Below are 24,491 nucleotides of genomic sequence, written 5' to 3'. Positions count from 1 at the left end.
GCGGTATTTTCACGGAGGATAGGAAGGGAGGCGAAGTAGGAGGGATGAATGGCGGCAAGATTGCGGCAGCTACGCTACGTCTAGCCGCCATTTTTCCGAAATTTTCCCGCCGCTAAGCTTCTTACAAGGATGCTGCCGCGTTCATCCCTCCTACTTCGCCTCCCTTCCTATCCTCCTTGGTATTTTCCTGGGCGCGTCCATGCTTGGTTTTCCCCCTTTCAGTCCTCTCCTCCATTATGGATACCCAAGGAGTGGATGCTAGACTCCCCGTTTAGGGCAGAGGCAATGGCCGACGAGCGGGAGGCAAGTAAGAGGGGTAAAATAAAGGCGCGAAAAGAGGTTGTTCTGTGTTATTCCTGTGGTTTTATTCGTAACCCAAGGTTCGTAAATCGTGCATGTTCTAAGTGGTTGGCTGAAGGAACCGGTTTTCATAACGTAAATTCGCGGGTTTCGGTATGGTGGGTAGAGACAGCGCGCCCCTCATTTTTAGGTCATTGGGTTCCAGCCAAGATGTTCCGCGTAAAGAGAAAACACGAAATAAGCCCCTCTCCATTTTTTCTCTCTTCCCGTCTTCCGTGGACAGTGAGTCGCCGCCGGGGGCCCGCCGCCCGCGGCAGCTACATTACCAAGATATAAAGTGGCAAGGCTTATTTTTGGTAAGTACAAAATCATTTATTATATATTGCTCTATAATTAACTATATTTGGAATTAAACATTTTTGTTCTATTTATCTCAAAGTCATGATTATTCCTAACATTAATAGTATTAAACTTAATATGATATATCTTTTGTTAAAGTAGATTAGGAATTTATAATTTTAATATTTATAGAGGAGTTCGGATTTAAAATGTTATATTTTTTTAATAATGATCTCAAAGATCTGACTTTTGAAATGTTTGTTACTTTTTCTAAGTATCAATAAAACATGACATTAAATTTATATTGTGCCAAGGTTCATTTTTATATTTTACATAAACTACATCACCTAAAACAATTAATAGATAAAAGTTAGCTATATTATTTTGTTTAAAAAATATATCTCTGTCTCCGTTTTATTATTTAATTTCGTGGTTTGTTTTGATATTTTGTATTTTTGGGTTACTCCCCTAATCCATGCGGCTGTCCCATGATAAAACCTTCTATAAAACATTTTCCAAAAGTCCTTTTTTAGATTCAACTATTTAAATTACATTTAAGATTAAAATTTAGAACAAAAAATATATTTCACAATTAGAATTTGTTAATAAAATTTTAACTTTGGACTTCATTCCAAAACCAGAAAAGGCCATTTCAGAGTGGATTTTACCGCGGAAATGTTTTTGTTTAGAGATAAACGTTAGTTAGTTAGTTAGTTAGTTAGTTAGTTAGTTAATTAGTTAGTTAGTTAGTTAGTTAGTTAATTAGTTAGTTAGTTAGTTAGTTAGTTAGTTAGTTAGTTAGTTAGTTAGTTAGTAAGTAAGTAAGTAAGTAAGTAAGTAAGTAAGTAAGTAAGTTAGTACTATTTTAAGTACAAGCCTTAAGTAGAATAAAATGAAAACCAATTTTCTCGCCATTTTATTTTGTTCAATTTTGATACTAACATGTATTTTATTCACGGAAAGATGCTGCCAGTTGTTAAAAAAAGGCCAAGAGTTGACCGAAATAATATTATCGTCTGGGCGAACTTTTAATTGCATAAAAAAGCAGCGTCAAAATGATAGGATGAAGGTATTTTCCTGTTAAAAGACGCAAATCCCATCCCGCGAAAATAAATGAGTAGCCAACGGCACGCGGTGTTCCCAGGTGGTCTCCCTCCCAAGTACTGACCGCGCTCGACGCTGCTTAACTTCGGTGATCAGACGAGAACCGGTGTATTCAGCGTGATATGGCCGTTGCCGCTAGAGTGTAATTGATAGCGGTGGACAAGCCGCGACTAGCCAGGTCCTGGTAGGTTGGTGATCGCCGAGGGCCACCGGCTGCATGCGGCTCCAATAGAACGTTCTATACACTCTTTTTAGAAACGTTTACTGGGCGCCGATATTATCGTACAGACAACCAACGAGCAAGCCCTTTACCGCAGAAATTTCATCCCCCCCCCCCCCCAAACCAGTTTTTTCATCACCCTCCCCGTAGACTGTAAGGTGATGGCGGTCGATTGGGAAGGCGCGTTTACGAATCTATAAAATTGGTGTGGTGTGCTTTCCCCCTTTGGAGTTCGGAGGAGGTGAAGGTTTGGCCGGTTTTTCGTCTTAGAGAAATATATTTATCTGGCAAACCCGTAAGAAATTGAGAGCAGTCAATTTTTATTAGTAGCGTAGTTGCTAGCCTAGGCTTCACATATTTCCGGCTTTGCTTTCCGCGCCTTTTTTCTTATTTTAAATGATTTTTGTAATAAATGTATGATGGCAAATAAGAAAAATTCTAGAAAATACTAGTCCCAAATCCACGTGTTTAAGATGAAACTTAGATCATGAAAATATCCTTAACCCCAAACATACTTCAACACCTAGGGTGCCTCCTACAACTCCTAAAAGGTACGTCTCTAAAATATTCATATAAAGACAGGACATAAGCCGAATTCTCTTAAACCAAAGAATAACAAAAGTTGTTAGTCCTGCTGAACCAGCTCTATAGTCTGTATGAAAAGTGACCGGTTATGGTCCACTTTTATAGAACGCTCTATTCGCTTATAATAAATTTTTCCTAAATGGTCATTTAAACGCGTTTGACGTTTCACGTAGAATCTAGTACACTTAATACGTTATTTATGGTCCTATAAACCACCATTTAGATTTTTTTTCCATACGGCCCGGTAAAGTGGCCCACTCTACTGTCTCTAGCCGATGACCCCAAAAGTGCCAGTCCGGGCCTGGCGGTGTACCTCTATTTCACGGATTCAAGATATCGTCTTCTCCTTTGTTCGCGCGATGGCTACAAACGTTGTCATCTCCCACCAGGACCAACATTCGGTGACGTAATTATGAAATATTTGAAATGCTCGAATTCTCTCTTTTTACTTTGTTAAACAGTGACGGCTCCTAGCGGGTTATCGCTTCTCGGCCTTTTGGCTAAGATCAAAGTGTAGTATCTGTTTATTATTTAAATTTGTGCTCACCGCGATCTTGGTCAGGAGACGAGAAGTGTTTGTTGGCGGCCTTTCCTCTGGTTGCCCGGCTACCTGCCTGCCTGCCCTGGGGGCGTTCCACCACGTTCCTGTTGCGTTCCGTTACGTTCCTGCTGCGTTCGCTTGGCCATCACCAGCGAAGTTCAAAGTTCCTCCGTTCCTGGGCGAGGGCCCACCTCGACGATGGCGTCGTCAACCCTCCGCCGCTCCACTTGCCGGGTCACCCTTAAGGAAGGCATCCAGTATATGGACCTTGCAAAAGCTTTATTTATGCAAGTGTCACCAGCGTCCGTCCACGCCATTCAACCCTTGGGTAAAAACATTTTCCAAGTAACTTTTAAAAGTGAAGATTTCTTTCAAAAAGCTATGGACAAAGGCCTCATCCACATGAGTGGAGAGGACTACGAGTTCATCCCTGTAGATGGTTTAACCAGATGGATAGTTGTCCGGGATGTCCCAGTTTGGGTCGACCGGGCAGCATTTCTAACGGCGTTTAAACCCTATGGTGACATCCTGAAATACGTTGAGGAAGAATTTCCTGACCTTCCTGGCATCAAGACGGGAAGTCGGAAAATCCAAATCAAGATGGCGGCTCAAAATGCCGTTCCCAACATCTTGAAAGTCGGAGAAGGCCACAGAGCCAGAGTCTTCTACCCTGGAGTAGAATTCCTTTGCTTTAAATGCAAGAAAAAAGGCCACAAGTTCAACGACTGCCCAGAGCGAAAACAGAAAGAAACCGTCCCTACACCAGAACCCTTGATCAAAGAAATTCGGTCAAAGTCCAGCACTGAAGGTGACGCAGTCATCGAGACTCCATCACCGAGTAACCCGGAAGAAACGTCTCAAGATGTAGCTAATTCAGCTGCTACGAGTGTCAACAACGATACCGCTTCGGCAGTATCTGTGACCAACGCCATCGCCGGCGACCACGACGACATCGTGATGGAGCTCAACAAGCCTCCAAAAGAAATCGACCACTGCGACAACGACCTAACCGTATCTACCCCAATGAAATTTTCAGAAAAGGTTAGAACAACAACGCCAACATCAGGAAATCCAGCCGTATCCAGCCCCAACAAACGACACAGTAGCCGATCCCCGCATCTGAAAGAAAGGACAAAAAAAGTAAAATAAACGACAAAAACGCATACTTACCGGTCACAGAACTCTTTCCTAACTTTTTATGACATTCACACCCTGTACTACCTTTTTAAAATTTGGTTCCTTTAACGTTAACGGTTTTCGTGACCATCAAAAACAAATTGATGTCGCCTCAATTTTTTATTCGAATAATTTTGATTTTTTACTTATACAAGAAACCCACTTATTACAGTCTGACGACTGGCGCCGTTTTAATCGTAATTTTTTTAATTATAAAACAGTTTTTAGCGAGGGGTCGGAACGGTCGAGAGGCACAGCAATCTTAATAAACAAGCGTCATGAAAAAAATATTAAAAGCGTCCGTCTAGACGCCGTGGGGCGTCTAGTCTCCATCGACGTCACTGTCGGAAGTATTCGTCTTCGACTGATATCAGTTTATGCACCCAACGTCTCTTCAGAGCGCAAACTCTTTTTCACTCAACTGTACCAATACCTCGAGGGGCCTTACGATCATTTAATCCTAGGTGGAGATTTTAACTGTATCCTGAATCCTGACCTAGATAAAGAAGGGGGAATACCTACTAAAGACCTCAGCGCCGATGAACTACAAAAAATAATAACGGATTTATACCTTATAGACGCTTACCGAGAACTTCATCCGCAACGTAGAGAGTTCACTTGGAAATCGTCAGCTGTACAAAGCCGCCTAGACCGAATATACTTACCTCAGAGCCCAGATATCAAACTCCTGACTTGCGACACCGTGTCCTTTGGAGGTGGCAATTATGCTATCTCAGACCACAAGTTGCTTTGCCTGAAAATATCAATAACAACGACTATTCAACGTGGACGCGGCATCTGGCGGCTGAACGATTCTCTTCTTCAGCCGGACAATCCAGAGGACGACTCCATAGAGAGAACAATCAATCAATTAGCCGGAGAGGTGAACAGCTGTGACGCCTGGGATATCTTCAAAACCAGAGTTCGAGAAGTATTCCAAGCCGAAGGGAAGAGGCGTGCGTCCAATTCAAGAAAAGAATCCGCCATCCTGCGATGGGCCCTAGAAAAAATAAAAAAATCAGAAATAAAAAATAAACATACCTGTTCCATGGAAGAAGAAGTCCAAACACTCCAGCTGGCGGAATACCAGAGGAGATATATGTCGGCCACTACAAGGCTCTCAGCAAATCAAATAACTGGAGAAGAAACGTTCTCTGGGGAATTTTACCGGCAGTACAAAGCCAATAGGTCCCATTCAGAAATTACCACCGTTAAACTAAAAGACAACGTTTTTTCTGACCAGGCCAAAATAATATCAACTTTCACCGACTTTTACAGAACACTATTCCAACGGGAGACCCAAGACGATCCAGAACCTTTTTTCTCGCCAAAGATACCAGCAATCACCAAAGACCAACAATCCACTCTTGACGGTGAAATATCCTTGACTGAAACAACCGAAGCCCTTCGGTCTATGAAGTCCGGAAAGGCACCTGGTCTCGACGGCCTAACAGCGGCTTTTTATAAGAAGTACTGGAAGTTCATCGGGCCAGTACTGACGAAAGTACTTAACGAATCCATCTCAGAAGGTAAACTTCCCAAATCTATGACTCGGGGCGTTATAACGCTAATTTGCAAAGACGAATCTCGTAAAGAGGAAATGGACGTATGGCGGCCAATCACCCTCCTTGACATCGACAGACGAATCCTCGCCAAAATTTTTGAAAAAAGAGCAGCGTCCGTCACGGCGAGTCTCATTGGGCCACAGCAAACCTGCGGTGTCCGTGGAAGAAATTCGGCCCACAATCTTATACTCCTAAGAGATACGATTACGGCCATCGACGAGAAGCAGGTCAGTGCGTATCTGCTATCATTGGACTTTAATAAAGCCTTTGACAGATTAAACCATACATTTATATTTAAAACGCTCGAGAGGTTCGGATTTGGCCTGGGCTTCATCAACGCCATCAAAATCATCTACCAAGAAAACACCAGTACACTCTTAATTAATGGAGCTCTCTCAGAAAATATCCCTATAGAGAAGGGAGTACGACAGGGGTGCCCTCTGTCGCCACTCCTGTTTTGCCTGGCCGTAGAAACTTTGTTAGTTGCCATAGCAACGGAAAGCGACATCCAAGGCGTAGCTGCGCCAGGATCGAACGCACAAGATACGCTTAAATATATCGCCCACGCCGATGACATAAACGCCATAGTAGCCGACGTCGAGTCCATCCATGAAACCATGAAGGTCGTAGCCAAGTACTGTTCCTTTTCGGGCAGTAAAATTAACCATCAGAAATCTAGGATTCTGCAACTGGGCAAATTAGTGGCTCATGCAGGACGTCCTCTACCGATACCACTGACCACGGATCCAGTGAAAATCCTAGGCATCTACTTTGGTAAAACAGGCCCGCATAAATCTAACCAATTGCATTTTACACAGAAATTCATCAGCTCACTACAACTGTGGCGTAATCGCCAAATTTCCTTCATTGGTAAAGCCCAGCTGATCAAACAAGTCGCCATTCCAAAACTTGAATACGCCCTTCCAATAGTACAATTCGATAAGAAAACAATAACCAGACTGACCAAACTTATTTTTGACTTCATTTGGAATAGCAAACAAGAAACCATATCACGCTCTACAATGGTACTACCAATTTTATCCGGGGGAATTGGCGTCCCAGACTTAGAAACCTCACTCGAAGTAGCTACAACAAGAAAGATCTTAAACTGCATCAACAACGAAACTCATCCTGGTCGGGACAGCATAATATATAACTTATCTACAAGCAGCAAGACAGTCCTTGAAATTCCCTGGCAACATAGCAAACCGCACGCACCAGAAGTCCATGACCAATATCGCCACTTCAAGTCATCCATCCTGAAAATAAAGAAAAAATTAAAAAGTAACCAAACCATACTTACCCTTACTAACGAAGAAATCCGTCTGTTCCTCCAGCCATTCACAGTTCCTCGAATCGTTGGTCTTCGACCACAAACCAAGTGGGCTCTGACCTTCCGAAGAATTGGATCCAAATCCATTGAAGGCTCACGCCGCGACCTATGTTTCAAATTAATCCACGAAGGTCTTCCGACAAGGGACGTACTCTACGACAGGAAGATGTCTACGACCAGCAAATGCCCGAGATGTCCAGAAAGAGAAACAACCGTCCATTTATTCTACTACTGCGAGACAAGCAAACTAATCTGGAACCATATCCGTCTCTTCTTTAAAGTTAGGTTTGTTCCCTGGTCCACAGTCATCTACCACACGTCACTTCCGGTTCCCCTAAACTGCCTTTACGCTTGCTCCATCATATTCTCCGAAGCCAAATTTCAACTCTGGAAGTCCCGAAATTCCTTAGTGTTTGAAAAACGAAAAGACAGCGCCGACGTCATATTACGCCGCATCCGATTTAATATTCTACGAAGAGCACAACTCGACCACGTTCGCCTTAAGGAACAGGAATTTAAACGTCACTGGTGCGATGATACTTACCCAATAGTCGACACTGCCTCTCGATTGCTTCGTCTCCTCTTTTAACAAATATTTTTAAACATATGCTCCACTTTTTGATTTAAATTTTATTGGCTTTTAACTCTACGTATAGCTATTGTACATATTTTTTGAGGTTTTTTGGAAAAGAATCAATCCGGCGTTCTTCTTTTGGTTCGCGTTAAATTAAGTAAAAATAACACGCGACCAAAAGTAAATGTAAATTTGTAAATATGTAACCATTAACGAATCTTTTAATAAACAATTAAAAGTATCTGTTCTTATCAGCTTAATATCTGATACGGGTCCCATCGGGGCCCAAGATATTAAACTTATTTTTGGACGGCGGCGGAGTGGTCGGAGCTTGCTCCACCTCCGCCACGGGTCGGCCTGGTATTGCAGTAAATCCGGGATCGGCCCACTTCTCTCTTGAAATCAAAAATCAAACGCTCTTATAATGGCGCACTGCGCAACACAGTATTTCCGGGAAATGTTATTTGGCTGTCTTTATATATATTTCTTTATTATAATATATTGCCCCTCTGACGTCATAAGTGGTAAAATCCTTATTGTCGAATAGTTAATAATGAAGAATCGGAAAGATTCCAGTTTTTGAATTTTCTTTTACCTAGTTATACACTCTTTTTCGCGGTATTTTCACGGAGGATAGGAAGGGAGGCGAAGTAGGAGGGATGAATGGCGGCAAGATTGCGGCAGCTACGCTACGTCTAGCCGCCATTTTTCCGAAATTTTCCCGCCGCTAAGCTTCTTACAAGGATGCTGCCGCGTTCATCCCTCCTACTTCGCCTCCCTTCCTATCCTCCTTGGTATTTTCCTGGGCGCGTCCATGCTTGGTTTTCCCCCTTTCAGTCCTCTCCTCCATTATGGATACCCAAGGAGTGGATGCTAGACTCCCCGTTTAGGGCAGAGGCAATGGCCGACGAGCGGGAGGCAAGTAAGAGGGGTAAAATAAAGGCGCGAAAAGAGGTTGTTCTGTGTTATTCCTGTGGTTTTATTCGTAACCCAAGGTTCGTAAATCGTGCATGTTCTAAGTGGTTGGCTGAAGGAACCGGTTTTCATAACGTAAATTCGCGGGTTTCGGTATGGTGGGTAGAGACAGCGCGCCCCTCATTTTTAGGTCATTGGGTTCCAGCCAAGATGTTCCGCGTAAAGAGAAAACACGAAATAAGCCCCTCTCCATTTTTTCTCTCTTCCCGTCTTCCGTGGACAGTGAGTCGCCGCCGGGGGCCCGCCGCCCGCGGCAGCTACATTACCAAGATATAAAGTGGCAAGGCTTATTTTTGGTAAGTACAAAATCATTTATTATATATTGCTCTATAATTAACTATATTTGGAATTAAACATTTTTGTTCTATTTATCTCAAAGTCATGATTATTCCTAACATTAATAGTATTAAACTTAATATGATATATCTTTTGTTAAAGTAGATTAGGAATTTATAATTTTAATATTTATAGAGGAGTTCGGATTTAAAATGTTATATTTTTTTAATAATGATCTCAAAGATCTGACTTTTGAAATGTTTGTTACTTTTTCTAAGTATCAATAAAACATGACATTAAATTTATATTGTGCCAAGGTTCATTTTTATATTTTACATAAACTACATCACCTAAAACAATTAATAGATAAAAGTTAGCTATATTATTTTGTTTAAAAAATATATCTCTGTCTCCGTTTTATTATTTAATTTCGTGGTTTGTTTTGATATTTTGTATTTTTGGGTTACTCCCCTAATCCATGCGGCTGTCCCATGATAAAACCTTCTATAAAACATTTTCCAAAAGTCCTTTTTTAGATTCAACTATTTAAATTACATTTAAGATTAAAATTTAGAACAAAAAATATATTTCACAATTAGAATTTGTTAATAAAATTTTAACTTTGGACTTCATTCCAAAACCAGAAAAGGCCATTTCAGAGTGGATTTTACCGCGGAAATGTTTTTGTTTAGAGATAAACGTTAGTTAGTTAGTTAGTTAGTTAGTTAGTTAGTTAATTAGTTAGTTAGTTAGTTAGTTAGTTAGTTAATTAGTTAGTTAGTTAGTTAGTTAGTTAGTTAGTTAGTTAGTTAGTAAGTAAGTAAGTAAGTAAGTAAGTAAGTAAGTAAGTAAGTTAGTACTATTTTAAGTACAAGCCTTAAGTAGAATAAAATGAAAACCAATTTTCTCGCCATTTTATTTTGTTCAATTTTGATACTAACATGTATTTTATTCACGGAAAGATGCTGCCAGTTGTTAAAAAAAGGCCAAGAGTTGACCGAAATAATATTATCGTCTGGGCGAACTTTTAATTGCATAAAAAAGCAGCGTCAAAATGATAGGATGAAGGTATTTTCCTGTTAAAAGACGCAAATCCCATCCCGCGAAAATAAATGAGTAGCCAACGGCACGCGGTGTTCCCAGGTGGTCTCCCTCCCAAGTACTGACCGCGCTCGACGCTGCTTAACTTCGGTGATCAGACGAGAACCGGTGTATTCAGCGTGATATGGCCGTTGCCGCTAGAGTGTAATTGATAGCGGTGGACAAGCCGCGACTAGCCAGGTCCTGGTAGGTTGGTGATCGCCGAGGGCCACCGGCTGCATGCGGCTCCAATAGAACGTTCTATACACTCTTTTTAGAAACGTTTACTGGGCGCCGATATTATCGTACAGACAACCAACGAGCAAGCCCTTTACCGCAGAAATTTCATCCCCCCCCCCCCCCAAACCAGTTTTTTCATCACCCTCCCCGTAGACTGTAAGGTGATGGCGGTCGATTGGGAAGGCGCGTTTACGAATCTATAAAATTGGTGTGGTGTGCTTTCCCCCTTTGGAGTTCGGAGGAGGTGAAGGTTTGGCCGGTTTTTCGTCTTAGAGAAATATATTTATCTGGCAAACCCGTAAGAAATTGAGAGCAGTCAATTTTTATTAGTAGCGTAGTTGCTAGCCTAGGCTTCACATATTTCCGGCTTTGCTTTCCGCGCCTTTTTTCTTATTTTAAATGATTTTTGTAATAAATGTATGATGGCAAATAAGAAAAATTCTAGAAAATACTAGTCCCAAATCCACGTGTTTAAGATGAAACTTAGATCATGAAAATATCCTTAACCCCAAACATACTTCAACACCTAGGGTGCCTCCTACAACTCCTAAAAGGTACGTCTCTAAAATATTCATATAAAGACAGGACATAAGCCGAATTCTCTTAAACCAAAGAATAACAAAAGTTGTTAGTCCTGCTGAACCAGCTCTATAGTCTGTATGAAAAGTGACCGGTTATGGTCCACTTTTATAGAACGCTCTATTCGCTTATAATAAATTTTTCCTAAATGGTCATTTAAACGCGTTTGACGTTTCACGTAGAATCTAGTACACTTAATACGTTATTTATGGTCCTATAAACCACCATTTAGATTTTTTTTCCATACGGCCCGGTAAAGTGGCCCACTCTACTGTCTCTAGCCGATGACCCCAAAAGTGCCAGTCCGGGCCTGGCGGTGTACCTCTATTTCACGGATTCAAGATATCGTCTTCTCCTTTGTTCGCGCGATGGCTACAAACGTTGTCATCTCCCACCAGGACCAACATTCGGTGACGTAATTATGAAATATTTGAAATGCTCGAATTCTCTCTTTTTACTTTGTTAAACAGTGACGGCTCCTAGCGGGTTATCGCTTCTCGGCCTTTTGGCTAAGATCAAAGTGTAGTATCTGTTCTTCAATAGTACTATACCGAGATCTTAGTCGGGGGGCGAGAAGTGTTTATACGCCTTTAAGGCGAGTTTGCCTGCCTTACCGCACGAGATGATCCTTTGCTGAGCCGTTCCGCTGCTGCTGTTCCTGAAAGAAAAAAAAAAAACCCACCTGCTACGTACCTGTTACTCACCTGAAGCTGTATCTCCTGTGATCCTGCTCCTGTGAAGTCTCGTCTCTCCGCTGATCCTCTCATAGCCAGCATGGCTATGGAGGTAAGGAAACGAACCGCTCGCTTAGACGTAAGCGGTAGCTTCTTGGAAGTCGCTCAAGCCTTCCTCGAGAAACTTGGACCAGACAGTGTCGAAACACTGCAACCTGTTGGTAATACATCCTTTTTATTAACTTTTACGACCCTTGCATTCCTGCAACAAGCTGTCTCTTATGGAGAATTAATGGTAAACAACAAGCCCTGCAAAATCACGAGTGTAGAAGACGACGGCATCTGGCTTACCATAAAGCAGTTGCCTTCTTGGATTCAATGGGATTCCATTCTGACAACCCTGCGTCAATACGGGGAGATTAAAGCTCATCGCCACGATGAATATAAAGAATTAAAAGGGATAAGGAATGGCGATCGTGTAGTGAAATTGAAAATGAAACTAACTGTTCCTAATGTGCTTTATTTTGGACGGAGCAGGGCCCTGGTATACTATACCGGGGTTGCCAAGAAATGCTTCTTTTGTGAGCAGGAGGGGCACGTTGCCTCCACCTGCGAAAAAAAGAAAAACCAGAGGGCAGAGAAGAAGGAAAACGAAGACCGCGTGTTACCCCAAGATCCGGAAACCACCGCAAGTTCCACACGTACTCCTTTGGAGGTGGTAATCGTTAGCGCTACCACCCGAGAAGAAGACTTAAAAGAAAGCTCACCACGCATACCCTCAATACTTACTCAAGCAGACGACTCCAAATCCTCTGAAGAAAGCTGGACTTTAACATCACCAGAACCATACAAGAGAAACGCAGAACCTCCAGTCCAAACAAGCCAATACGCCGACGCCTTGAAATCTCCACCACATCACGATGACCTAGAACCCGAAAGCGAACCCGAATCCATTGACTCCGACAACAACTCCAGACCCCGATTTGATCCATCAGAGTGGAATTATACCGATCCGTCACAACTACATTTACATCTATTGAGGAAAACCGAACTTCAAGCCCTTCTTGCAAAAATCAACTCCAGAGCACCCACACGTTCACCCATCCTAACCAAACGAGCAGAAGACCAAGCGGCACAAATCATCGAACTTTTAAAAAATTATCCAAAGAGACGACGTAGTAAAACTCCAGAAAAAGAAGTGAAAAAAGGCAAAAATATGTTTTAAATTTAATTTTTAAAATTTTTAGCATAGTTCTTTGCTCGATTTTTTAACCATGTTCCCTTTATCTTTTAACGATTGTTCGCGATAAATTAAAATAATTAACACGCGAACAAAAATGACAAAATTGTAAAAATGTAAAAAAACGAAGCTTTTAATAAACAATTAAAAGTATCTGTTCTTATCAGCTTAATATCTGATACGGGTCCCATCGGGGCCCAAGATATTAAACTTATTTTTGGACGGCGGCGGAGTGGTCGGAGCTTGCTCCACCTCCGCCACGGGTCGGCCTGGTATTGCAGTAAATCCGGGATCGGCCCACTTCTCTCTTGAAATCAAAAATCAAACGCTCTTATAATGGCGCACTGCGCAACACAGTATTTCCGGGAAATGTTATTTGGCTGTCTTTATATATATTTCTTTATTATAATATATTGCCCCTCTGACGTCATAAGTGGTAAAATCCTTATTGTCGAATAGTTAATAATGAAGAATCGGAAAGATTCCAGTTTTTGAATTTTCTTTTACCTAGTTATACACTCTTTTTCGCGGTATTTTCACGGAGGATAGGAAGGGAGGCGAAGTAGGAGGGATGAATGGCGGCAAGATTGCGGCAGCTACGCTACGTCTAGCCGCCATTTTTCCGAAATTTTCCCGCCGCTAAGCTTCTTACAAGGATGCTGCCGCGTTCATCCCTCCTACTTCGCCTCCCTTCCTATCCTCCTTGGTATTTTCCTGGGCGCGTCCATGCTTGGTTTTCCCCCTTTCAGTCCTCTCCTCCATTATGGATACCCAAGGAGTGGATGCTAGACTCCCCGTTTAGGGCAGAGGCAATGGCCGACGAGCGGGAGGCAAGTAAGAGGGGTAAAATAAAGGCGCGAAAAGAGGTTGTTCTGTGTTATTCCTGTGGTTTTATTCGTAACCCAAGGTTCGTAAATCGTGCATGTTCTAAGTGGTTGGCTGAAGGAACCGGTTTTCATAACGTAAATTCGCGGGTTTCGGTATGGTGGGTAGAGACAGCGCGCCCCTCATTTTTAGGTCATTGGGTTCCAGCCAAGATGTTCCGCGTAAAGAGAAAACACGAAATAAGCCCCTCTCCATTTTTTCTCTCTTCCCGTCTTCCGTGGACAGTGAGTCGCCGCCGGGGGCCCGCCGCCCGCGGCAGCTACATTACCAAGATATAAAGTGGCAAGGCTTATTTTTGGTAAGTACAAAATCATTTATTATATATTGCTCTATAATTAACTATATTTGGAATTAAACATTTTTGTTCTATTTATCTCAAAGTCATGATTATTCCTAACATTAATAGTATTAAACTTAATATGATATATCTTTTGTTAAAGTAGATTAGGAATTTATAATTTTAATATTTATAGAGGAGTTCGGATTTAAAATGTTATATTTTTTTAATAATGATCTCAAAGATCTGACTTTTGAAATGTTTGTTACTTTTTCTAAGTATCAATAAAACATGACATTAAATTTATATTGTGCCAAGGTTCATTTTTATATTTTACATAAACTACATCACCTAAAACAATTAATAGATAAAAGTTAGCTATATTATTTTGTTTAAAAAATATATCTCTGTCTCCGTTTTATTATTTAATTTCGTGGTTTGTTTTGATATTTTGTATTTTTGGGTTACTCCCCTAATCCATGCGGCTGTCCCATGATAAAACCTTCTATAAAACATTTTCCAAAAGTCCTTTTTTAGATTCAACTATTTAAATTACATTTAAGATTAAAATTTAGAACAAAAAATATATTTCACAATTAGAATTTGTTAATAAAATTTTAACTTTGGACTTCATTCCAAAACCAGAAAAGGCCATTTCAGAGTGGATTTTACCGCGGAAATGTTTTTGTTTAGAGATAAACGTTAGTTAGTTAGTTAGTTAGTTAGTTAGTTAGTTAATTAGTTAGTTAGTTAGTTAGTTAGTTAATTAGTTAGTTAGTTAGTTAGTTAGTTAGTTAGTTAGTTAGTTAGTTAGTTAGTAAGTAAGTAAGTAAGTAAGTAAGTAAGTAAGTAAGTAAGTTAGTACTATTTTAAGTACAAGCCTTAAGTAGAATAAAATGAAAACCAATTTTCTCGCCATTTTATTTTGTTCAATTTTGATACTAACATGTATTTTATTCACGGAAAGATGCTGCCAGTTGTTAAAAAAAGGCCAAGAGTTGACCGAAATAATATTATCGTCTGGGCGAACTTTTAATTGCATAAAAAAGCAGCGTCAAAATGATAGGATGAAGGTATTTTCCTGTTAAAAGACGCAAATCCCATCCCGCGAAAATAAATGAGTAGCCAACGGCACGCGGTGTTCCCAGGTGGTCTCCCTCCCAAGTACTGACCGCGCTCGACGCTGCTTAACTTCGGTGATCAGACGAGAACCGGTGTATTCAGCGTGATATGGCCGTTGCCGCTAGAGTGTAATTGATAGCGGTGGACAAGCCGCGACTAGCCAGGTCCTGGTAGGTTGGTGATCGCCGAGGGCCACCGGCTGCATGCGGCTCCAATAGAACGTTCTATACACTCTTTTTAGAAACGTTTACTGGGCGCCGATATTATCGTACAGACAACCAACGAGCAAGCCCTTTACCGCAGAAATTTCATCCCCCCCCCCCCCCCCCAAACCAGTTTTTTCATCACCCTCCCCGTAGACTGTAAGGTGATGGCGGTCGATTGGGAAGGCGCGTTTACGAATCTATAAAATTGGTGTGGTGTGCTTTCCCCCTTTGGAGTTCGGAGGAGGTGAAGGTTTGGCCGGTTTTTCGTCTTAGAGAAATATATTTATCTGGCAAACCCGTAAGAAATTGAGAGCAGTCAATTTTTATTAGTAGCGTAGTTGCTAGCCTAGGCTTCACATATTTCCGGCTTTGCTTTCCGCGCCTTTTTTCTTATTTTAAATGATTTTTGTAATAAATGTATGATGGCAAATAAGAAAAATTCTAGAAAATACTAGTCCCAAATCCACGTGTTTAAGATGAAACTTAGATCATGAAAATATCCTTAACCCCAAACATACTTCAACACCTAGGGTGCCTCCTACAACTCCTAAAAGGTACGTCTCTAAAATATTCATATAAAGACAGGACATAAGCCGAATTCTCTTAAACCAAAGAATAACAAAAGTTGTTAGTCCTGCTGAACCAGCTCTATAGTCTGTATGAAAAGTGACCGGTTATGGTCCACTTTTATAGAACGCTCTATTCGCTTATAATAAATTTTTCCTAAATGGTCATTTAAACGCGTTTGACGTTTCACGTAGAATCTAGTACACTTAATACGTTATTTATGGTCCTATAAACCACCATTTAGATTTTTTTTCCATACGGCCCGGTAAAGTGGCCCACTCTACTGTCTCTAGCCGATGACCCCAAAAGTGCCAGTCCGGGCCTGGCGGTGTACCTCTATTTCACGGATTCAAGATATCGTCTTCTCCTTTGTTCGCGCGATGGCTACAAACGTTGTCATCTCCCACCAGGACCAACATTCGGTGACGTAATTATGAAATATTTGAAATGCTCGAATTCTCTCTTTTTACTTTGTTAAACAGTGACGGCTCCTAGCGGGTTATCGCTTCTCGGCCTTTTGGCTAAGATCAAAGTGTAGTATCTGTTCTTATCAGCTTAATATCTGATACGGGTCCCATCGGGGCCCAAGATATTAAACTTATTTTTGGACGGCGGCGGAGTGGTCGGAGCTTGCTCCACCTCCGCCACGGGTCGGCCTGGTATTGCAGTAAATCCGGGATCGGCCCACTTCTCTCTTGAAATCAAAAATCAAACGCTCTTATAATGGCGCACTGCGCAACACAGTATTTCCGGGAAATGTTATTTGGCTGTCTTTATATATATTTCTTTATTATAATATATTGCCCCTCTGACGTCATAAGTGGTAAAATCCTTATTGTCGAATAGTTAATAATGAAGAATCGGAAAGATTCCAGTTTTTGAATTTTCTTTTACCTAGTTATACACTCTTTTTCGCGGTATTTTCACGGAGGATAGGAAGGGAGGCGAAGTAGGAGGGATGAATGGCGGCAAGATTGCGGCAGCTACGCTACGTCTAGCCGCCATTTTTCCGAAATTTTCCCGCCGCTAAGCTTCTTACAAGGATGCTGCCGCGTTCATCCCTCCTACTTCGCCTCCCTTCCTATCCTCCTTGGTATTTTCCTGGGCGCGTCCATGCTTGGTTTTCCCCCTTTCAGTCCTCTCCTCCATTATGGATACCCAAGGAGTGGATGCTAGACTCCCCGTTTAGGGCAGAGGCAATGGCCGACGAGCGGGAGGCAAGTAAGAGGGGTAAAATAAAGGCGCGAAAAGAGGTTGTTCTGTGTTATTCCTGTGGTTTTATTCGTAACCCAAGGTTCGTAAATCGTGCATGTTCTAAGTGGTTGGCTGAAGGAACCGGTTTTCATAACGTAAATTCGCGGGTTTCGGTATGGTGGGTAGAGACAGCGCGCCCCTCATTTTTAGGTCATTGGGTTCCAGCCAAGATGTTCCGCGTAAAGAGAAAACACGAAATAAGCCCCTCTCCATTTTTTCTCTCTTCCCGTCTTCCGTGGACAGTGAGTCGCCGCCGGGGGCCCGCCGCCCGCGGCAGCTACATTACCAAGATATAAAGTGGCAAGGCTTATTTTTGGTAAGTACAAAATCATTTATTATATATTGCTCTATAATTAACTATATTTGGAATTAAACATTTTTGTTCTATTTATCTCAAAGTCATGATTATTCCTAACATTAATAGTATTAAACTTAATATGATATATCTTTTGTTAAAGTAGATTAGGAATTTATAATTTTAATATTTATAGAGGAGTTCGGATTTAAAATGTTATATTTTTTTAATAATGATCTCAAAGATCTGACTTTTGAAATGTTTGTTACTTTTTCTAAGTATCAATAAAACATGACATTAAATTTATATTGTGCCAAGGTTCATTTTTATATTTTACATAAACTACATCACCTAAAACAATTAATAGATAAAAGTTAGCTATATTATTTTGTTTAAAAAATATATCTCTGTCTCCGTTTTATTATTTAATTTCGTGGTTTGTTTTGATATTTTGTATTTTTGGGTTACTCCCCTAATCCATGCGGCTGTCCCATGATAAAACCTTCTATAAAACATTTTCCAAAAGTCCTTTTTTAGATTCAACTATTTAAATTACATTTAAGATTAAAATTTAGAACAAAAAATATATTTCACAATTAGAATTTGTTAATAAAATTTTAACTTTGGACTTCATTCCAAAACCAGAAAAGGCCATTTCAGAGTGGATTTTACCGCGGAAATGTTTTTGTTTAGAGATAAACGTTAGTTAGTTAGTTAGTTAGTTAGTTAGTTAGTTAATTAGTTAGTTAGTTAGTTAGTTAGTTAATTAGTTAGTTAGTTAGTTAGTTAGTTAGTTAGTTAGTTAGTTAGTTAGTTAGTAAGTAAGTAAGTAAGTAAGTAAGTAAGTAAGTAAGTAAGTTAGTACTATTTTAAGTACAAGCCTTAAGTAGAATAAAATGAAAACCAATTTTCTCGCCATTTTATTTTGTTCAATTTTGATACTAACATGTATTTTATTCACGGAAAGATGCTGCCAGTTGTTAAAAAAAGGCCAAGAGTTGACCGAAATAATATTATCGTCTGGGCGAACTTTTAATTGCATAAAAAAGCAGCGTCAAAATGATAGGATGAAGGTATTTTCCTGTTAAAAGACGCAAATCCCATCCCGCGAAAATAAATGAGTAGCCAACGGCACGCGGTGTTCCCAGGTGGTCTCCCTCCCAAGTACTGACCGCGCTCGACGCTGCTTAACTTCGGTGATCAGACGAGAACCGGTGTATTCAGCGTGATATGGCCGTTGCCGCTAGAGTGTAATTGATAGCGGTGGACAAGCCGCGACTAGCCAGGTCCTGGTAGGTTGGTGATCGCCGAGGGCCACCGGCTGCATGCGGCTCCAATAGAACGTTCTATACACTCTTTTTAGAAACGTTTACTGGGCGCCGATATTATCGTACAGACAACCAACGAGCAAGCCCTTTACCGCAGAAATTTCATCCCCCCCCCCCCCCCCAAACCAGTTTTTTCATCACCCTCCCCGTAGACTGTAAGGTGATGGCGGTCGATTGGGAAGGCGCGTTTACGAATCTATAAAATTGGTGTGGTGTGCTTTCCCCCTTTGGAGTTCGGAGGAGGTGAAGGTTTGGCCGGTTTTTCGTCTTAGAGAAATATATTTATCTGGCAAACCCGTAAGAAATTGAGAGCAGTCAATTTTTATTAGTAGCGTAGTTGCTAGCCTAGGCTTCACATATTTCCGGCTTTGCTTTCCGCGCCTTTTTTCTTATTTTAAATGATTTTTGTAATAAATGTATGATGGCAAATAAGAAAAATTCTAGAAAATACTAGTCCCAAATCCACGTGTTTAAGATGAAACTTAGATCATGAAAATATCCTTAACCCCAAACATACTTCAACACCTAGGGTGCCTCCTACAACTCCTAAAAGGTACGTCTCTAAAATATTCATATAAAGACAGGACATAAGCCGAATTCTCTTAAACCAAAGAATAACAAAAGTTGTTAGTCCTGCTGAACCAGCTCTATAGTCTGTATGAAAAGTGACCGGTTATGGTCCACTTTTATAGAACGCTCTATTCGCTTATAATAAATTTTTCCTAAATGGTCATTTAAACGCGTTTGACGTTTCACGTAGAATCTAGTACACTTAATACGTTATTTATGGTCCTATAAACCACCATTTAGATTTTTTTTCCATACGGCCCGGTAAAGTGGCCCACTCTACTGTCTCTAGCCGATGACCCCAAAAGTGCCAGTCCGGGCCTGGCGGTGTACCTCTATTTCACGGATTCAAGATATCGTCTTCTCCTTTGTTCGCGCGATGGCTACAAACGTTGTCATCTCCCACCAGGACCAACATTCGGTGACGTAATTATGAAATATTTGAAATGCTCGAATTCTCTCTTTTTACTTTGTTAAACAGTGACGGCTCCTAGCGGGTTATCGCTTCTCGGCCTTTTGGCTAAGATCAAAGTGTAGTATCTGTTCTTATCAGCTTAATATCTGATACGGGTCCCATCGGGGCCCAAGATATTAAACTTATTTTTGGACGGCGGCGGAGTGGTCGGAGCTTGCTCCACCTCCGCCACGGGTCGGCCTGGTATTGCAGTAAATCCGGGATCGGCCCACTTCTCTCTTGAAATCAAAAATCAAACGCTCTTATAATGGCGCACTGCGCAACACAGTATTTCCGGGAAATGTTATTTGGCTGTCTTTATATATATTTCTTTATTATAATATATTGCCCCTCTGACGTCATAAGTGGTAAAATCCTTATTGTCGAATAGTTAATAATGAAGAATCGGAAAGATTCCAGTTTTTGAATTTTCTTTTACCTAGTTATACACTCTTTTTCGCGGTATTTTCACGGAGGATAGGAAGGGAGGCGAAGTAGGAGGGATGAATGGCGGCAAGATTGCGGCAGCTACGCTACGTCTAGCCGCCATTTTTCCGAAATTTTCCCGCCGCTAAGCTTCTTACAAGGATGCTGCCGCGTTCATCCCTCCTACTTCGCCTCCCTTCCTATCCTCCTTGGTATTTTCCTGGGCGCGTCCATGCTTGGTTTTCCCCCTTTCAGTCCTCTCCTCCATTATGGATACCCAAGGAGTGGATGCTAGACTCCCCGTTTAGGGCAGAGGCAATGGCCGACGAGCGGGAGGCAAGTAAGAGGGGTAAAATAAAGGCGCGAAAAGAGGTTGTTCTGTGTTATTCCTGTGGTTTTATTCGTAACCCAAGGTTCGTAAATCGTGCATGTTCTAAGTGGTTGGCTGAAGGAACCGGTTTTCATAACGTAAATTCGCGGGTTTCGGTATGGTGGGTAGAGACAGCGCGCCCCTCATTTTTAGGTCATTGGGTTCCAGCCAAGATGTTCCGCGTAAAGAGAAAACACGAAATAAGCCCCTCTCCATTTTTTCTCTCTTCCCGTCTTCCGTGGACAGTGAGTCGCCGCCGGGGGCCCGCCGCCCGCGGCAGCTACATTACCAAGATATAAAGTGGCAAGGCTTATTTTTGGTAAGTACAAAATCATTTATTATATATTGCTCTATAATTAACTATATTTGGAATTAAACATTTTTGTTCTATTTATCTCAAAGTCATGATTATTCCTAACATTAATAGTATTAAACTTAATATGATATATCTTTTGTTAAAGTAGATAAGGAATTTATAATTTTAATATTTATAGAGGAGTTCGGATTTAAAATGTTATATTTTTTTAATAATGATCTCAAAGATCTGACTTTTGAAATGTTTGTTACTTTTTCTAAGTATCAATAAAACATGACATTAAATTTATATTGTGCCAAGGTTCATTTTTATATTTTACATAAACTACATCACCTAAAACAATTAATAGATAAAAGTTAGCTATATTATTTTGTTTAAAAAATATATCTCTGTCTCCGTTTTATTATTTAATTTCGTGGTTTGTTTTGATATTTTGTATTTTTGGGTTACTCCCCTAATCCATGCGGCTGTCCCATGATAAAACCTTCTATAAAACATTTTCCAAAAGTCCTTTTTTAGATTCAACTATTTAAATTACATTTAAGATTAAAATTTAGAACAAAAAATATATTTCACAATTAGAATTTGTTAATAAAATTTTAACTTTGGACTTCATTCCAAAACCAGAAAAGGCCATTTCAGAGTGGATTTTACCGCGGAAATGTTTTTGTTTAGAGATAAACGTTAGTTAGTTAGTTAGTTAGTTAGTTAGTTAGTTAATTAGTTAGTTAGTTAGTTAGTTAGTTAATTAGTTAGTTAGTTAGTTAGTTAGTTAGTTAGTTAGTTAGTTAGTTAGTTAGTAAGTAAGTAAGTAAGTAAGTAAGTAAGTAAGTAAGTAAGTTAGTACTATTTTAAGTACAAGCCTTAAGTAGAATAAAATGAAAACCAATTTTCTCGCCATTTTATTTTGTTCAATTTTGATACTAACATGTATTTTATTCACGGAAAGATGCTGCCAGTTGTTAAAAAAAGGCCAAGAGTTGACCGAAATAATATTATCGTCTGGGCGAACTTTTAATTGCATAAAAAAGCAGCGTCAAAATGATAGGATGAAGGTATTTTCCTGTTAAAAGACGCAAATCCCATCCCGCGAAAATAAATGAGTAGCCAACGGCACGCGGTGTTCCCAGGTGGTCTCCCTCCCAAGTACTGACCGCGCTCGACGCTGCTTAACTTCGGTGATCAGACGAGAACCGGTGTATTCAGCGTGATATGGCCGTTGCCGCTAGAGTGTAATTGATAGCGGTGGACAAGCCGCGACTAGCCAGGTCCTGGTAGGTTGGTGATCGCCGAGGGCCACCGGCTGCATGCGGCTCCAATAGAACGTTCTATACACTCTTTTTAGAAACGTTTACTGGGCGCCGATATTATCGTACAGACAACCAACGAGCAAGCCCTTTACCGCAGAAATTTCATCCCCCCCCCCCCCCCCAAACCAGTTTTTTCATCACCCTCCCCGTAGACTGTAAGGTGATGGCGGTCGATTGGGAAGGCGCGTTTACGAATCTATAAAATTGGTGTGGTGTGCTTTCCCCCTTTGGAGTTCGGAGGAGGTGAAGGTTTGGCCGGTTTTTCGTCTTAGAGAAATATATTTATCTGGCAAACCCGTAAGAAATTGAGAGCAGTCAATTTTTATTAGTAGCGTAGTTGCTAGCCTAGGCTTCACATATTTCCGGCTTTGCTTTCCGCGCCTTTTTTCTTATTTTAAATGATTTTTGTAATAAATGTATGATGGCAAATAAGAAAAATTCTAGAAAATACTAGTCCCAAATCCACGTGTTTAAGATGAAACTTAGATCATGAAAATATCCTTAACCCCAAACATACTTCAACACCTAGGGTGCCTCCTACAACTCCTAAAAGGTACGTCTCTAAAATATTCATATAAAGACAGGACATAAGCCGAATTCTCTTAAACCAAAGAATAACAAAAGTTGTTAGTCCTGCTGAACCAGCTCTATAGTCTGTATGAAAAGTGACCGGTTATGGTCCACTTTTATAGAACGCTCTATTCGCTTATAATAAATTTTTCCTAAATGGTCATTTAAACGCGTTTGACGTTTCACGTAGAATCTAGTACACTTAATACGTTATTTATGGTCCTATAAACCACCATTTAGATTTTTTTTCCATACGGCCCGGTAAAGTGGCCCACTCTACTGTCTCTAGCCGATGACCCCAAAAGTGCCAGTCCGGGCCTGGCGGTGTACCTCTATTTCACGGATTCAAGATATCGTCTTCTCCTTTGTTCGCGCGATGGCTACAAACGTTGTCATCTCCCACCAGGACCAACATTCGGTGACGTAATTATGAAATATTTGAAATGCTCGAATTCTCTCTTTTTACTTTGTTAAACAGTGACGGCTCCTAGCGGGTTATCGCTTCTCGGCCTTTTGGCTAAGATCAAAGTGTAGTATCTGTTTCCAGCTATTTCGCTGAAATCTTGGCCGAAAGGCCGTTAAGCGACGTATACGCTTCTCAGCCTGTTCCTGCGATGCTGACTTACCTGCCAGTATCCTGACGTTCCTGTTCCTGTTCCTGATTCTGAAGCTGCCGCTGCTGTTTCCGGTTCCTCTGCTGTTCCTGATTCCACTGCCGATCCTGGTTCTGCTGCTACTTACCTGTCGCCGCTGTTCCGGGTCCCCACGCCGTATCCTGACTTGGCTGTTTCCTGCCATTGGTACCTGACGCTGTTCCTTTTTGGGACTTACCTCCACCTGACGACCTCTCCACAGCCTTTATGGCTGCTGAGGTGAAAAAGCGGACAGCCCGGCTCGAAGTCGACGCCGGATTCCTGGACGTCGCTCGGACCTTCAATGATAAACTCGGCTCTGACTGCCTTGACACTCTCCAACCTGTTGGTAAAGAAAAATTTTTAATAACATTTACGACCCTGGCCTTCTTGGAACAAGCGCTCTCCTACAACGACCTCGAAATCAACAATCAACCCTGCCGACTTACCAGCGTCGAAGACGACGGCGTCTGGGTGACCATCAAGAATCTACCCTCTTGGATCCAATGGGACTCCATACTTACCACTATGCGACATTACGGCACCATCAAAGCACACCGACTCGACGAATACCCTCAACTTAAAGGACTAAAAAATGGCGACAGATCGGTTAAAATTAAAATAGAAAAAACTATACCAAATGTTCTTTATTTCGGACGCAGCAGAGCGCTGGTCTACTACCAGGGAGTCGTAAAGAGATGTTTCTTTTGCGACAAGGAGGGACACAATGTGTCCTCATGCGAGGTGAAACAGGCTAGGAAGGAAGCCGAAACGCGGAAAATCGCTGAAGGCCAGGAGATGGAACCAACAGAGAGGTCAGAGCACGTCCAGGCAGTGGACATGGTCGACCCGCCCCAGGCACCCGAGAAAATCAACGAAGACCACAACAGAGACCTATATGTCAGTCCCAAAAACCTAGAATACATAAAGAACTACTCGCAGCAGGAACTCAAAGAATTCATGGAATACCTAAGGACTACAGACGAATTGAACGACAGGCGGAAGCAGGTGTTTCTCACGCTCGCCAACCAAGAACTGGAAAAATATACAAAACGACACATGCCCAACTCTCCAGGCAAAGCCGCCAAGAAAGGAAAGACACAAGCCGAAG

The 24,491-nt window shown here is 41.2% G+C and overlaps 7 non-coding genes and 5 pseudogenes across 7 annotated transcripts; 7 read left to right on the top strand and 5 right to left on the bottom strand.

Annotated features, from left to right (window-relative positions):
• Positions 1-1,758: 1,758 nt before the first annotated feature.
• LOC149920906 (5S ribosomal RNA) lies at positions 1,759-1,877 on the bottom strand. The gene has a single exon (XR_016477707.1). It is a non-coding gene; the product is annotated as a 5S ribosomal RNA (ribosomal RNA).
• A 1,151-nt stretch (positions 1,878-3,028) lies between these two features.
• LOC149920905 (U2 spliceosomal RNA) lies at positions 3,029-3,100 on the top strand (annotated as a pseudogene).
• Positions 3,101-7,953: 4,853 nt separating this feature from the next.
• On the top strand, positions 7,954-8,131 carry LOC149920904 (U2 spliceosomal RNA; annotated as a pseudogene).
• A 1,975-nt stretch (positions 8,132-10,106) lies between these two features.
• On the bottom strand, positions 10,107-10,225 carry LOC149920903 (5S ribosomal RNA). Its single transcript, XR_016477705.1, has one exon. It is a non-coding gene; the product is annotated as a 5S ribosomal RNA (ribosomal RNA).
• Positions 10,226-11,376: 1,151 nt separating this feature from the next.
• Positions 11,377-11,506, top strand: LOC149920902 (U2 spliceosomal RNA; annotated as a pseudogene).
• A 1,421-nt stretch (positions 11,507-12,927) lies between these two features.
• LOC149920901 (U2 spliceosomal RNA) lies at positions 12,928-13,107 on the top strand (annotated as a pseudogene).
• Positions 13,108-15,086: 1,979 nt separating this feature from the next.
• Positions 15,087-15,205, bottom strand: LOC149920900 (5S ribosomal RNA). The gene has a single exon (XR_016477704.1). It is a non-coding gene; the product is annotated as a 5S ribosomal RNA (ribosomal RNA).
• A 1,154-nt stretch (positions 15,206-16,359) lies between these two features.
• Positions 16,360-16,551, top strand: LOC149920899 (U2 spliceosomal RNA). The gene has a single exon (XR_016477610.1). It is a non-coding gene; the product is annotated as a U2 spliceosomal RNA (small nuclear RNA).
• Positions 16,552-18,530: 1,979 nt separating this feature from the next.
• Positions 18,531-18,649, bottom strand: LOC149920898 (5S ribosomal RNA). The gene has a single exon (XR_016477703.1). It is a non-coding gene; the product is annotated as a 5S ribosomal RNA (ribosomal RNA).
• A 1,153-nt stretch (positions 18,650-19,802) lies between these two features.
• LOC149920897 (U2 spliceosomal RNA) lies at positions 19,803-19,994 on the top strand. Its single transcript, XR_016477609.1, has one exon. It is a non-coding gene; the product is annotated as a U2 spliceosomal RNA (small nuclear RNA).
• A 1,979-nt stretch (positions 19,995-21,973) lies between these two features.
• Positions 21,974-22,092, bottom strand: LOC149920896 (5S ribosomal RNA). Its single transcript, XR_016477702.1, has one exon. It is a non-coding gene; the product is annotated as a 5S ribosomal RNA (ribosomal RNA).
• Positions 22,093-23,245: 1,153 nt separating this feature from the next.
• On the top strand, positions 23,246-23,399 carry LOC149920895 (U2 spliceosomal RNA; annotated as a pseudogene).
• The last annotated feature ends 1,092 nt before the right edge of the window (positions 23,400-24,491 follow it).

The sequence above is a fragment of the Leiobunum rupestre genome (genome assembly GCF_980474605.1).
Source record: "Leiobunum rupestre chromosome 9 unlocalized genomic scaffold, qqLeiRupe1.1.hap1 SUPER_9_unloc_1, whole genome shotgun sequence".
Taxonomy (NCBI): Eukaryota; Metazoa; Arthropoda; class Arachnida; order Opiliones; family Sclerosomatidae; genus Leiobunum; species Leiobunum rupestre.
The sequence above is the reverse complement of the archived record's forward strand: the minus strand, read 5'-3'. Positions and strand labels throughout refer to the sequence as shown.